Consider the following 12,670-nt stretch of genomic DNA (forward strand, 5'->3'; position numbering starts at 1 on the left):
CTACCAAGAAGGCTCACTAACATCTCTACTTCCTCAGGAGACTAAAGCAATTTGTCATGTCCTTGTCACATCTTACAAATATTTATCAATGTACCACAGAAAATATTCTGTCTGGACATGTCTGGAAACTGCAGATTTGTGGACGCAGTTCAGCATGTCACAGGAACCAGGAACCAGTCTCGCCTCTCCGGACTCTGTCTACACTTCTCGCTGCCTCAGTAAAGCAGCCAGCATAATCAAAGACCCCACCCACCCTGAACATTCTCTCTTCTCCCTTCTCCCACCGGGCAGAAGGTACAAGAGCCTGAAACCACGTCTCACCAGGCTCAAGGACAGCTTCCACTCCACTGTTATCAGATTCTTCAACGGACCGCTTGTATGTTAAGGTGGACTCTTCACCTCACAATCTATCTCATTATGATCTTGTACCTTATGACTTACCTGCACTGCACTTTTTCAATAGCTTTTAAACTTTATTCTGCATTGTTATTGTTTTACCTGATGCCCTGTGTAATGATCTGATCTGTACGAATAATATGCAAGACAAGCTTTTCACTGCATCTTGGTACATGTAACAACAATAAACCGATGCAAGTGGAGGGCGGAGGGGAGACTCTGTCCAGGATGCGTGTAGGCTCTGATTATATTGCCTTCTACACTGAGGCAGTGTGAAGTGTGGATGGAGTGAGTAGCAAGTCTGATAACGTAGAGCTTGTCCAGTGGCATCTTCCAACAGTGCAGTACCCTTCAGCATTATATCTTTTGTTTCTTACCTCTTAAACTTGGTTTATGTGATTTGACCTCATTCCTCTGTGTGGTGAGAAGATTACATACGGGATATCTATTCTGTGCAACATACACACACAAAGAAAAAGCATTTCAGGATGTATATTGTATATATTTCTCTGACATTAAATGTTCCTTTGAAACACGCACACACAGCTGGAGGAGCCCAGCAGGTCAGCCAGCATCTACAGTGTGGAAATGAACAAACAGTTGACCTTTTGGGCTGATGCCCTTCTTCAGGACTGAGAAGGAAGGGAGAAGATACCAGAATAAAAAGGTGGAAGGAGGGGAGGGAGGCTTGCTGGAAGGTGATAGTGAAGCCAGGTGGGTGGAAAAGGTTAAGGGCTGAGGAGAAGGATCTGTTAAAAAAGGAGAGTGGAGCGTAGGAGAAAGGGAAAGAGAAGGGGACCCAGAGGGAGGGCAGATGCCAGATCTGTCCTGTGTACTGGAAGTGTGTGAAACACCGTACTTGGAACTGCACTAGGATTTCATCCACAGCCACAAAACTTGTGGAAACTGTATTCTTGTATAATCTGGAAGTAGTTCTTAAATCATTGTTTTATTCATTCAGGTACCTTGGATGTGGATAACTGAGACTCCACTTGGCACTCACCATCAACAACCCATTTACGCTAATCTTGCATTCATCTCATTTTTCATTCTCCCTGAAGTCTCATCAAATTCACACCCCCACCACCACCCTATTTCTAAACCTTGCCTGTACTCTTAAGTGTAATACAGTGACCAATGAAGCTCCTGACCCGCAAGTCTTTGAGTTTCTACATTTCCTTTGCATTCTGCTTCCCAGTTCTTTATCAGTTTCTTGGTCAGGATTTTGTTCTGAAATTGAATGCTTTCAATCCTCAGGCTTTTTGCTCTACTTGGCAACTTCATAAGCCTTTTTCCTTTGATCTAATATTATTCTTAACTTCTCTTGATAGCTGTGGGCACACCACTTATCCTGTTGGTTTTATTGTGCCTTAAACTGATGTATATGATAAAACCATTAGATATAAGAGCAGAATCAGGCCATTTTGCCCATCGAGTCTGCTCCAGCATTTCATCATGACTGATCCTGTTTTCCTCAAACCCAGTCTCCTGCTTACGCCCATATCCCTTCATGCCCTTACAAATCAAGAATCTATCAACCTCTGCCTTAAATATACCCAATGACTTGGCCTCCACAGCCACCTGTGGCGACAAATTCCACAAATTCCCCACTCTCTAGCTAAAGAAATTCCTCCTCATCTCTGTTCTAAATGGACGTTCCTCTATTCAAAGACTATGTCCTCTGATACTAGACTCCTCCACCATGGGAAACATCCACTCCAAATCTATTCTGTTGAGCCCTTTCAACATTTGATGAGTTTCAATAAGCTCCTCCATCATTTTTCTGAATTCCAGTGAGCAGAGGCCCAGAGCCATCAAACACTCCTCATATGACAGCCATTCAAGCCCAGAATCATTTTTGTGAGCCTCCTTTGAACCCTCTCCATAAGTATATTCTTTAAACATTAGCGATTGCTAGTTACTACTGTTTGCTAGTCTGCCAACATGCATACCAAACCTTCATAGTTTTGTGCATTTAAATTTAAAATCCTGGTTTCACTTTTAACTAAATTAATTTCAATTTTTATCTAAAATTCTATTGCGTTTGATTTAATTTCTTCTCTGACCTTGTTAACATGGAATATAGCATGACATATAGCATATAAGCAGGCTCTTTGGCCCATAAAGTTGTGCTGAACTAGTGAAGCTAATAACATATAATACGTTCTTCCAGCACATGATCCCTCCATTCTCTGCATGTTCTAACATCGAGCTGCTGGTCCCTGCTCTCCGTGTCGCAGGAATAACCTCTCTCTCCCTCATTGGAGAGAGGGAGGGAGGGGGAGAGGGAGAGAGGGAGAGACTGACTGTCTGAGATACCAAAGCACTGGGTTATGAACTGTAGTTTTGTTGGACTCTGGATCAAGGTCTCTTTGGGGGCTTTTTGCTGTTGCTTGCATGGTGGGCGGGTGGGGTGATCGGTACTTTTGCTAGTGCAGTTGGAGGGGGGAGGGGGTTGATGCGCTTGCTGATGCTTCTGTGAAGGGTCTGGGGAGAAGAGTTCCGGGGCTTGGATGTTCTATCTTTCATTCTACGGGGTCTCTTGTTTTCAGAATGTTTGTGAAGAGTACGAATTTCAGGTTGTATACTGAATACATTCTCTGATATGAAAGGAACTAATCTCTTTAAAAAAATCTAGATATACATGTGCCCGACTAAGAACCACTTGACTATCTCAATCCAATCTACCTCCACCATCACCCCTGCATCCACATTCCATTCCCTCACCCCACTCTCTGCATAAAAAAAACTTGTTCCACACATCTCCTTTGAAATTACCCCCCTCACCTTAAAGCCACATTCTCTAGAACCTGCTGAGTCAGTGTGGGTGGAAGTCTGAAACGGGAAGGGAGTTATCACCCTATTGGAGTATTCTGTAGACCCCCTACCCTTCCAATAGCAGCAGAGACGTTGAGGAACTGATTGGGGACGGATTTTGGAAAAGTTCCAAAATACCATTGTTGTTGTCATGGGTAATTTCAATTTCCTTAAAATTGATTGGCACCTCCTTAGTACAAAAGATTTAGACCGGGCAGAATTTATTAGACGTGTCCAGCAAGGATTCCTGATGCAGTATTTCAACAGGGCGACTAGAGGAGAGGCCATACTGGCTCTAGTCAGTCAGTCAGTGGGTGCCATCCCGAATCCGGGGTTGGCGGCTATGCACCTCCATCTTCTTCGATCTTGTCCTCTTTTTCTGGCCTCAGCATAACTCAACCCAGTCCATTGCCTCACATTATCCTATCAAGTGGTTCGCTGCCTTCCTCTTTCCTTCTATCGTCCCTTCCAATAACAATGTCTGCAGTCCACCACCTCTTAACAAGTGCCCGGCATATTCCAGTTTCCTTTCCTGCACATTCTTTAGCAGCTCCTTTTCTCTCTTTGCTCTCTTCAACACTCCCATATTACTGACCTTCATCACCCATCTGATTTTCTGCATTCTCCTTAAACACCACATTTCAAATGCCTCCAGTCGTCGTTGCGCTTCCTTGCATAAGGTCCACGATTCGACTGGCTCTAATACTAGTTAATAAAACCCGGTCAAGTGACAGGTCTCTTGCTCGGTGAGCATTTTGGAAACAGTGACCACAACTTACTGACCTTTACCATAGTCTTGGAGAAGGATAGGAGTAGACAGTATGGGAAAGTATTTAATTAAAGCCAGAGTCATAGAAAAGTACAGCACAGAAAAAGGCCTTTTGGCCCATCTAGTCTGTGCCGAACCATTTAAACTGCCTTCTCCCATCAACCTGCACTGGAACCATAGCCTTCTATACCCCTACCATTCATGTACCGACCCAAATGTCTCTTGAACATTTATGAAGGCCAATGTACCAAAAGATTTCCTTACAACCCTAATTGGAAGGGGAGGTGCAATCACAGTGCTATTAGGTGCATAAATTGAGAACAGATGTACTCAGGGAAATGTACAACAGAAATATGGAAGTTGCTTAGGGAGCACTCGCAAGGGGTTCTGGATAGGTTTGTCCCATTGAGGCAGGGAAAGGATGGCAAGATGGAGGAAGCATGATTAACAAAAGAAATGGAACATCTCAAGAAAGAAGGAACCATACTTAAGGTGCAGAAAGTAAGGATAAGTCAGGGCTCTTGAAGGTAGAGCAGTGGATGTGGTGTATATGGCAGTTAATGGTTGGCTGATTCAGAAGGTCTGGAAGCATGGGATCCAGGTAAACGGCACTGTGGAGTCAGAATTGGCTCACCCACAGAAGTCAGAGGGTGGTAATATATGAGGCCTAGAAGTCCATGACTGGTTATGTTCTGTGACCCCTGGTCTCTGTGTTTTTTTTTTATTAATGACAGATAAGTTTAGGGGTGCCGCAAAGGTTGATGCTGTTGTGGAGAGTGTAGAAAGACCATAAGATATAGGAGCAGGGTTAGTCCATTTGGCCCAGATTTTGCTCCACCATTCAATCACAGCTGATCCGTTTTCCCTCTCCGCCCCAATTTTCTGCCTTTTCCTCATATCCCTTCATGCCCTAATTAATCAAGAACCTTATCAACCTCTGCCTTAAATATACCCAGTGGCTTGGCTTGAAAGTTGCCATACATTACAATGGGACATTCAGAGGATGCAGAACTGGGCTGAGAAGTGGCATATGGAGTTCAATCCAGAAAAGGACAAATGAATTCACTTTGGAAGGACAAACTGAAGGAAGAGTACATGTGGAGAAACTGAGAAATCTCAGGATCCATGTCCATAAGTCCCTCAAAGTTGCCACACAATTTAATAGGGTGCTTCAGAAAATGTATGGTGGGCTGGCCTTCATTAGTCAAGGGATTGAGTTCAAGGGGTGTGAGCTGTATAAAACGCTAGTCAGTCCACATTTGTAGTATTGTGTTCAGTTCTGGTCGCCTCATTGTAAGAAGGATGTGGAAGCTTTAGAGGCGGTGCAGAGGAGATTTACCAGGGTGTTGCCAGGATTAGAGAACATGCCTTATGAAGATGGGTTAGAGCAAGCTAGGCCTTTCTCTTTGAAGTGAAGGAGGATGAGAGGTGATTTGATGGAAATGTAGAAGTTTATCAGAGGTGTAGACTGAGTAGACAGACAGCATTGTTTTTGCCCCCAGGGTAGCAATGGTTAATACAAGAGAGATAATTTAAAGTGATTGGTGGAAAGTATAGGGAGGGGGTCAGAAGTATTTTTTTACACAGAGAGTGGTATGTGCATGAAACGCTCTGCCAGGAGTGGTGGTAGAGGCAGATACATTAGAGACATTTAAGACACCCTTAGATAATCACATGGATGAAAGAACGAGTGATTGCTATGTGGGAGGGAAGTGTTAGATTGATCATTAAAGTAAGTCAAAGGGTTGGCGCAACATTATGGACCGAAAGGCCTATACTGTTTGATGTTCTATATTCTATTTTGCATGTGTCCAGATCTGTCTCCTGATAGTGACCTGTTTCTGTGGGAATTTGGTAAGCCGTTCACCCCAGACCTTGCTGTGTCATTGGAGAGGTTGTGATCAAAGTGAACATGAAAGCAGCTAAATTAAAAGATCACGGGATTTATAAACTTTAATCTCGGTTTCCTCATGGTTTTGGCTTTTAAACAAGTACACAGCTGCTTTTGTGTTTCCTGCATTATTTAGCTGTGTTCCCTGTACTTTCTGTTGCCTCAGCCAGTTCTTTGATCTGTGCGTTCACCCCTGGGATCAGCAGCCCAGCTGGAATCCCAATAGAGTAGTAACTCTGACACAGTTTAACCATCTCTCTTCCACCAACTGAATCCCAACAGAGCAGCCAACTACAACACAGTTTAACCATCTCTCTCCCACCAACTGAATCCCAACAGAGCAGCCAACTCTGACACCCTTTAACCATCTCTCTACCATCAACTGAATAACAATAGAGAAGCCAACTCTGTCACACTTTAACCATCTCTCTCCGACCGACTGAATCCCAGCAGCTTAGCAACTCCGCACCAACTTCAAACCTCTCTGTCCATCCAATGGAGTAGCCAACTCTGAAACACTTTAACCATTTATCTCCCACCACCTTAATCCCAACGTAGTAGTAACTCTGACACATTTTAACTATTTCTCTCCCACTAACTGAATCCCACTTTATCCATCTCTCCCACTAACTGAATTGCAAAGGAGTATCAACTTTGAACCAATTTTAAATAGACAACAGACAATAGTTGCAGGAGTAGGCTATTCAGCCCTTCGAGCCAGCACTGCCATTCACTGTGATCATGGCTGATGATCCACAATCAGTACCCTTTTCCTGACTTCTCCCCATATCCCTCGACTCCGCTATCCTTAAGAGCTCTATCTAACTCTTTCTTGAAAGAATCCAGAGAATTGGCCTCCACTGCCTTCTGAGGCAGAGCATTCCACAGAACCACAACTCCCCTGTGTGAAAAAGTTTTTCCTCAACTCCATTCTAAATGGTCTACCCCTTATTCTTAAACTGTGGCCTCTGGTTCTGGACTCCCCCAACATCCGGAACATGTTTCCTGCCTCTAGTGTGTCCAATCTCTTAATAATCTCATATGTTTCAATCAGATCCCCTCTCATCCTTCTAAATTCCAGTGTATACAACCCCAGTCGCTCCAATCTTTCAACATATGACAGTCCCGTCATCCCGGGAATTAACCTCATGAACCTACGCTGCACTCCCTCAATAGCTAGAATGTCCTTCCTCAAATTTGGAGACCAAAACTGTACACAATACTCCAGGTGTGGTCTAACCAGGGCCCTGTACAACTGCAGAAGGACCTCTTTGCTCCTATACTCAACTCCCCTTGTTATGAAGGCCAGCATGCCATTAGCTTTCTTCACTGCCTGCTGTACCTGCATGCTTACTTTCAGTGACATCTAGATCTCCTCGTACTTCCCCTTTTCCTAACTTGGCACCATTCAGATAGTAATCTGCCTTCCTGTTCTTGCCACCAAAGTGGATAGCCTCACATTTATCCACATTAAACTGCATCTGCGATGCATCTGCCCACTCACCCAACCTGTCCAAGTCACCCTGCATTCTCATAACATCCTCCTCACATTTCACACTGCCATCCAGTTTTGTGTCATCTGCAAATTTGCTAATGTTACTTTTAATCCCTTCATCTAAATCGTTAATGTATATTGTAAATAGCTGCGGTCCCAGCACTGAGCCTTGCGGTACCCCACTAGTCACTGCCTGCCATTCTGAAAAGGACCCATTAATCCCTACTCTTTGTTTCCTGTCTGCCAACCAATTTTCTATCCATGTCAGTACCCTACCCCCAATACCATTTGCTCTAATTTTGCCCACTAATCTCCTATGTGAGACCTTATTAAAGGCTTTCTGAAAGTCCAGGTACATTACATTGAATCCCAATGGAGTGGCAACTCAAACGACACCTTTAATCACCTCTCTCCTAGCATCTGAATCTCAATGGAACAGCAACTCTGGACCAACTTTATCATCTCTTCCCCATCAAGGGCTAATTCAATTTCTTTTGATAGTGTCGATGAACCTTCATGTATTTCAGTTCAGTGAGGTCAGTAATTGAGTTGGAGGTAGCTCATCCTTTACCAAAGATGATTAACACTCGGCCTCCAATAGTGACTGGCACAACAACAACATATAAAGTTCAAACCTCAAAGTAAATTTATTATCAAAGTGCATATATGTCACCATATGTACCTTAAACCCAAGGCATCTTAAATGTTATGTCCGACCACCATCTTCAAGATCACCAGATGCATGCATCACTTGTTTGATGTGCACTGTTCATATCCACTCTTCATCTTCACCACATAGTTCCTCAATCCCATGGATCCATTTTTACAAATCTCTGTCCCCGGCAACCAGGGTATTCTCAGTACTCCCTGTCCTGCGAGTATACCTGGGCCCATCCCCAGGAGCGAGAGAAGACCCGAGGTTCAATCAATTTAAGCGCCAAGCCAGATTGGAAAGGTCGGGTACAGGCTGAATTGAGGTGGTGGGGTCCAGACCCCCGAGTGTATCGAGGCAGCTGAGGCCAGGTCTGAGAAGAGGAGTGACCCAAAGTTTGGATGATTTAAGAGTTGGGCCAGATTGAAAAGGTCAGTGTGCAGCGGCCAGAGGTGAGGGATGGGCCCGGTCAGCTCGCTGCTGCACAAGGGTTTACTCGGCTGTGCACTGAACTGATGCTGCGGCTTTGTGTCTGTGGTTAGACTCTCTCTCATTGACTGAAATGCTATTTCATTACTTTTATTGTTTGTACAGTTTGTTTTTTTCTTTCTCTCCCTTTAAGTTGGGTGTTTGACAGTCTTTTTTTAAAATAGGCTCTTTTGTTTTGTGGCTATCTATAAGGAGACAAATCTCAAGGTTGTATAATGTATACATACTTTGATAATAAATGTACTTTGAACTTTGAACTGAGATGGTCTTCCTCTGGTCTCCTGTCCATCTGCTCAGCCTTCCAAGACTGGCTGCACCTAACTCTACCCTCAGCAGCTCTGACAGGGGGTGTTATGTATGTAGATGACTCGTGCTCTATTTTGCCTTCTGAATGCTCTGTCAAGGTTTTCTCCGCTACGTAGATAGATCATTCAGTTCTCCATTAGCCATTGGTTGATTTAAGGATGAGAAGACCATATAAAATGAACAGATAACGTGCTGTCATATTTCATCCTTCAACACAATCACACACACCTTCCAATCTCACACTGATCTTACTGTTCTAGAGGGCAATGTAATCCACCAGTGTACACAGTCACTGTAATCCACCAGTGTACACAGACACTGTAACCCACTAGTGTATGCAGACGCTGTAACCCACCAGTGTACTCAGTTACTGTAATCCACCAGTGTACGCAGACACTGTAACCCACCAGTGTACGCAGACACTGTAACCCACCAGTGTACGCAGACACTATAACCCACCAGTGTATACAGTCACTGTAACCCAGCAGTGTACACAGTCACTGCAATCCACCAGTGTACACAGTCACTGTAACCCACCTGTGTACACAGTCACTGTAACCCACCTGTGTACACAGTCACTGCAATCCACCAGTGTGCATAGTCACTGTAACCCACCAGTGTACAGTCACTGTAACCCCGCTGGAGTACACAGACACTGTAACCCACCAGTGTACACAGACACTCTAATCCACCAGCGTGCACAGTCACTGTAATCCACCAGTGTACACAGGCACTGTAACCCACAAGTGTATGCAGACACTATAACCCACCAGTGTATACAGTCACTGTAACCCAGCAGTGTATACAGTCACTGTAACCCAGCAGTGTACACAGTCACTGCAATCCACCTGTGTACACAGTCACTGTAACCCACCTGTGTACACAGTCACTGTAACCCACCTGTGTACACAGTCACTGCAATCCACCAGTGTGCATAGTCACTGTAACCCACCAGTGTACACAGTCACTGTAACCCCACTGGAGTACACAGACACTGTAACCCACCAGTGTACACAGACACTCTAATCCACCAGCGTGCACAGACACTGTAATTGACCAGCGTACACAAGACAGTGTAAAATCCTAAAGGGATTGGACAGGCTAGATGCAGGAAGATTGTTCCCGATGTTGGGGAAGTCCAGAACGAGGGGTCACAGTTTGAGGATAAAGGGGAAGCCTTTTAGGACCGAGATTAGGAAAAACTTCTTCACACAGAGAGTGGTGAATCTGTGGAATTCTCTGCCACAGGAAACAGTTGAGTCCAGTTCATTGGCTATATTTAAGAGGGAGTTAGATATGGCCCTTGTGGCTACGGGGATCAGGGGGTATGGAGGGAAGGCTGGGGCGGGGTTCTGAGTTGGATGATCAGCCATGATCATAATAAATGGCGGTGCAGGCTCAAAGGGCCGAATGGCCTACTCCTGCACCTATTTTCTATGTTTCTATGTTTCTAAATCCACAAGTGTACACAGACACTGAAACTCACCAGTATATACGAGACAGTGCAAACCCACTGGTGTACACGGACCCTGTAACCCCACCATAGTACATAGAAACTGAAACCCTCCTGTGTACACCGTGTATTCCTCCCATGTACACAGACATTGTAACCCCACCGGTGTATGTAGACGCTGTAACTCAAGACTGTACCCAGTCTTAGAAAGCTCAAGCACCTTGGCTCTGTGACGAACCCAGACAAGATAAATTTACACCATTTTACCCCTCAGTCACCTTGTCCCACAACATTATTCATGATTCCAATCACTTCTTTCTGGTGAGATGTTAGTGCATTAGTTCTAAGTTTCTGCTTTTCTGTTAATTATGGTTTGAGGACCTTGCTTTACTGGAAACCCATTGTGACCATGTGCTTTCTTGAACCTCTCTAATGTCTTCAGTAGCCCTCATTGAAGCTCGAGGAAGCTGCCTTGTGAGTGGGCACTGGGCGATGACTACCCTGCTTCACTTAGCTCCCCACAATGTCTCTGTCTGGCCAGCACTTCAGTGAGAAGTTTATCCAGCAAGTCTGATAAGAGAGCAAATTATGTGTTTAGGAGTGGTTGATAATTACTCAAAAATGACAAAATACTTGATTGAAAATATTAGTCAAAGCACGTTAAAGGCAGGCTCTGACTCAGCTACAGAGTGGTTCCGTTAGCCCCCAGCCGGTGTGAAGTGAATCCATCTCTAAATTCCACCTTCTTATTCTGTAATGAGCCAGCAAGAGAAAAAGCAAAGACTTGGTTGAGGACAAACACAAAAAAATTCTGCAGATGCTGGAAATCCGAAGCAACACAAACAAAATGCCGGAGGAACTCAGCAGGTCAGCCAGCATCTATGGAAATGAATAGTCAACATTTCAGGCCACAACCCTTCTTCAGGACTGAGAAGGAAGGGGAAAGACGCCAGAATAAAAAAGATGGAGGGAGGGGAAAGGGGCTAGCTGGAAGGTGAAAGGTGAAGCTAGGTCAGTGGGGAAGGTCAAGGGCTTGAGAAGAAAGTATCTGATAGGGAAGGAGAGGGAACCACATGAGAAAGGGAAAGAAGACGGAACTCAGGAGGAAGCACTAGGCAGGTGAGAAGTGAAAGGTCAGAGTGGTGAATGGAAGGGTGGTGGTGAAGGTAGATTTGTTCACCGGAAGGAGAAATCAGCATTCACGCCATCAGCTAGGAGGCTACCCAGACAGAATATAAGTTGTTGCACTTCCACCCTGATGGTGGCCTCATCGTGACACAAGAGGAGACCACGGACCAATGTGTTGGAACAGGAATGGGAATCAGGATTAAAATGTTTGGCCCCCGAGAAGTCCCACTTGTGGTGGGTGGTGGATGGTGTGGAGGTGCGCGACAACGTGGCCCCCCCAGTTTACAGCGGGTCTCACCAAGGTAGAGGTGGCAGCATCGGAAGTACCAGACACAACAGGTGATCCTAGCAGATGTGCAGGTGAAGTGTTGCCTCACCTGGAAGGACTGTCTGGCATCCTGAATGGGGATGAGGGTGGTGGTGTAAGAAGGGTTTCGGCTTGAAATATCGACTATTTATTCTTTTGCATGGATGCTGTCTGACGTGCTGAGTTCATCCACCATTTTGTGTGCATTGCTTAGGACTTTGTAGGGGATACTTTAGACGATTATAGACATTGAAGAGTTCAGCACAGGAACTGGCCATTCAGACCACAAAGTTTTGCTGAACCAGCTAAAAAGCAAATCAAAACACCCAAACACTAATCCGTCCTACCTACACCATGTCTATATCCTTCCATCTGCATATCCATGTGCCTATCCATATGTCTGTGATGTATTTGCCTCTACCACCATACCAGGCAGCCACCACTCTCTGAGTAAAAAACGTAACCCTCACATCCCCCTTGAACCTACCCCCCCTCACCTTCAATGTATGCTGTCTGGTGTTAGACATTTCTAACCTGGGAAACCGATACTCTCTGTCCACTCTGTCTATGCCTCCCATAATCTTGTACATGTCTATCAGATCTCCCCTCAGCCTCTGGTGCTTCAGAGAAGACAGCCCAACTTTATCCCACTGTTCGTGGTAGTACATGACTTTTAAACCAAGCAGCATCCTGGTCGTGATACAAAGGAACGTGTTAAAAGATCAGAGACCTTGCTGCTGAATAGTGATTAACGTTTCACTTCATTGAACGTCGGCACTTTGGCCAATCTCTTCATTTCACAGTGAATTCAACTCCAACCCTTTAAGACTCCTGGTATTTCTGCCTCTTACAGTGCTGAGTTTAATCTACATGCATTTATGGATCAAATCAGCAGCATCTCAGAGTACTTCAATCAGATGAATTATTTGAAAACTGGAGTGACCTGTTCTCTGGGAATAGACTGAGA

Source organism: Mobula birostris, chromosome 12, assembly GCF_030028105.1.
Source record: "Mobula birostris isolate sMobBir1 chromosome 12, sMobBir1.hap1, whole genome shotgun sequence".
In the NCBI taxonomy this organism is placed as follows: domain Eukaryota; kingdom Metazoa; phylum Chordata; class Chondrichthyes; order Myliobatiformes; family Myliobatidae; genus Mobula; species Mobula birostris.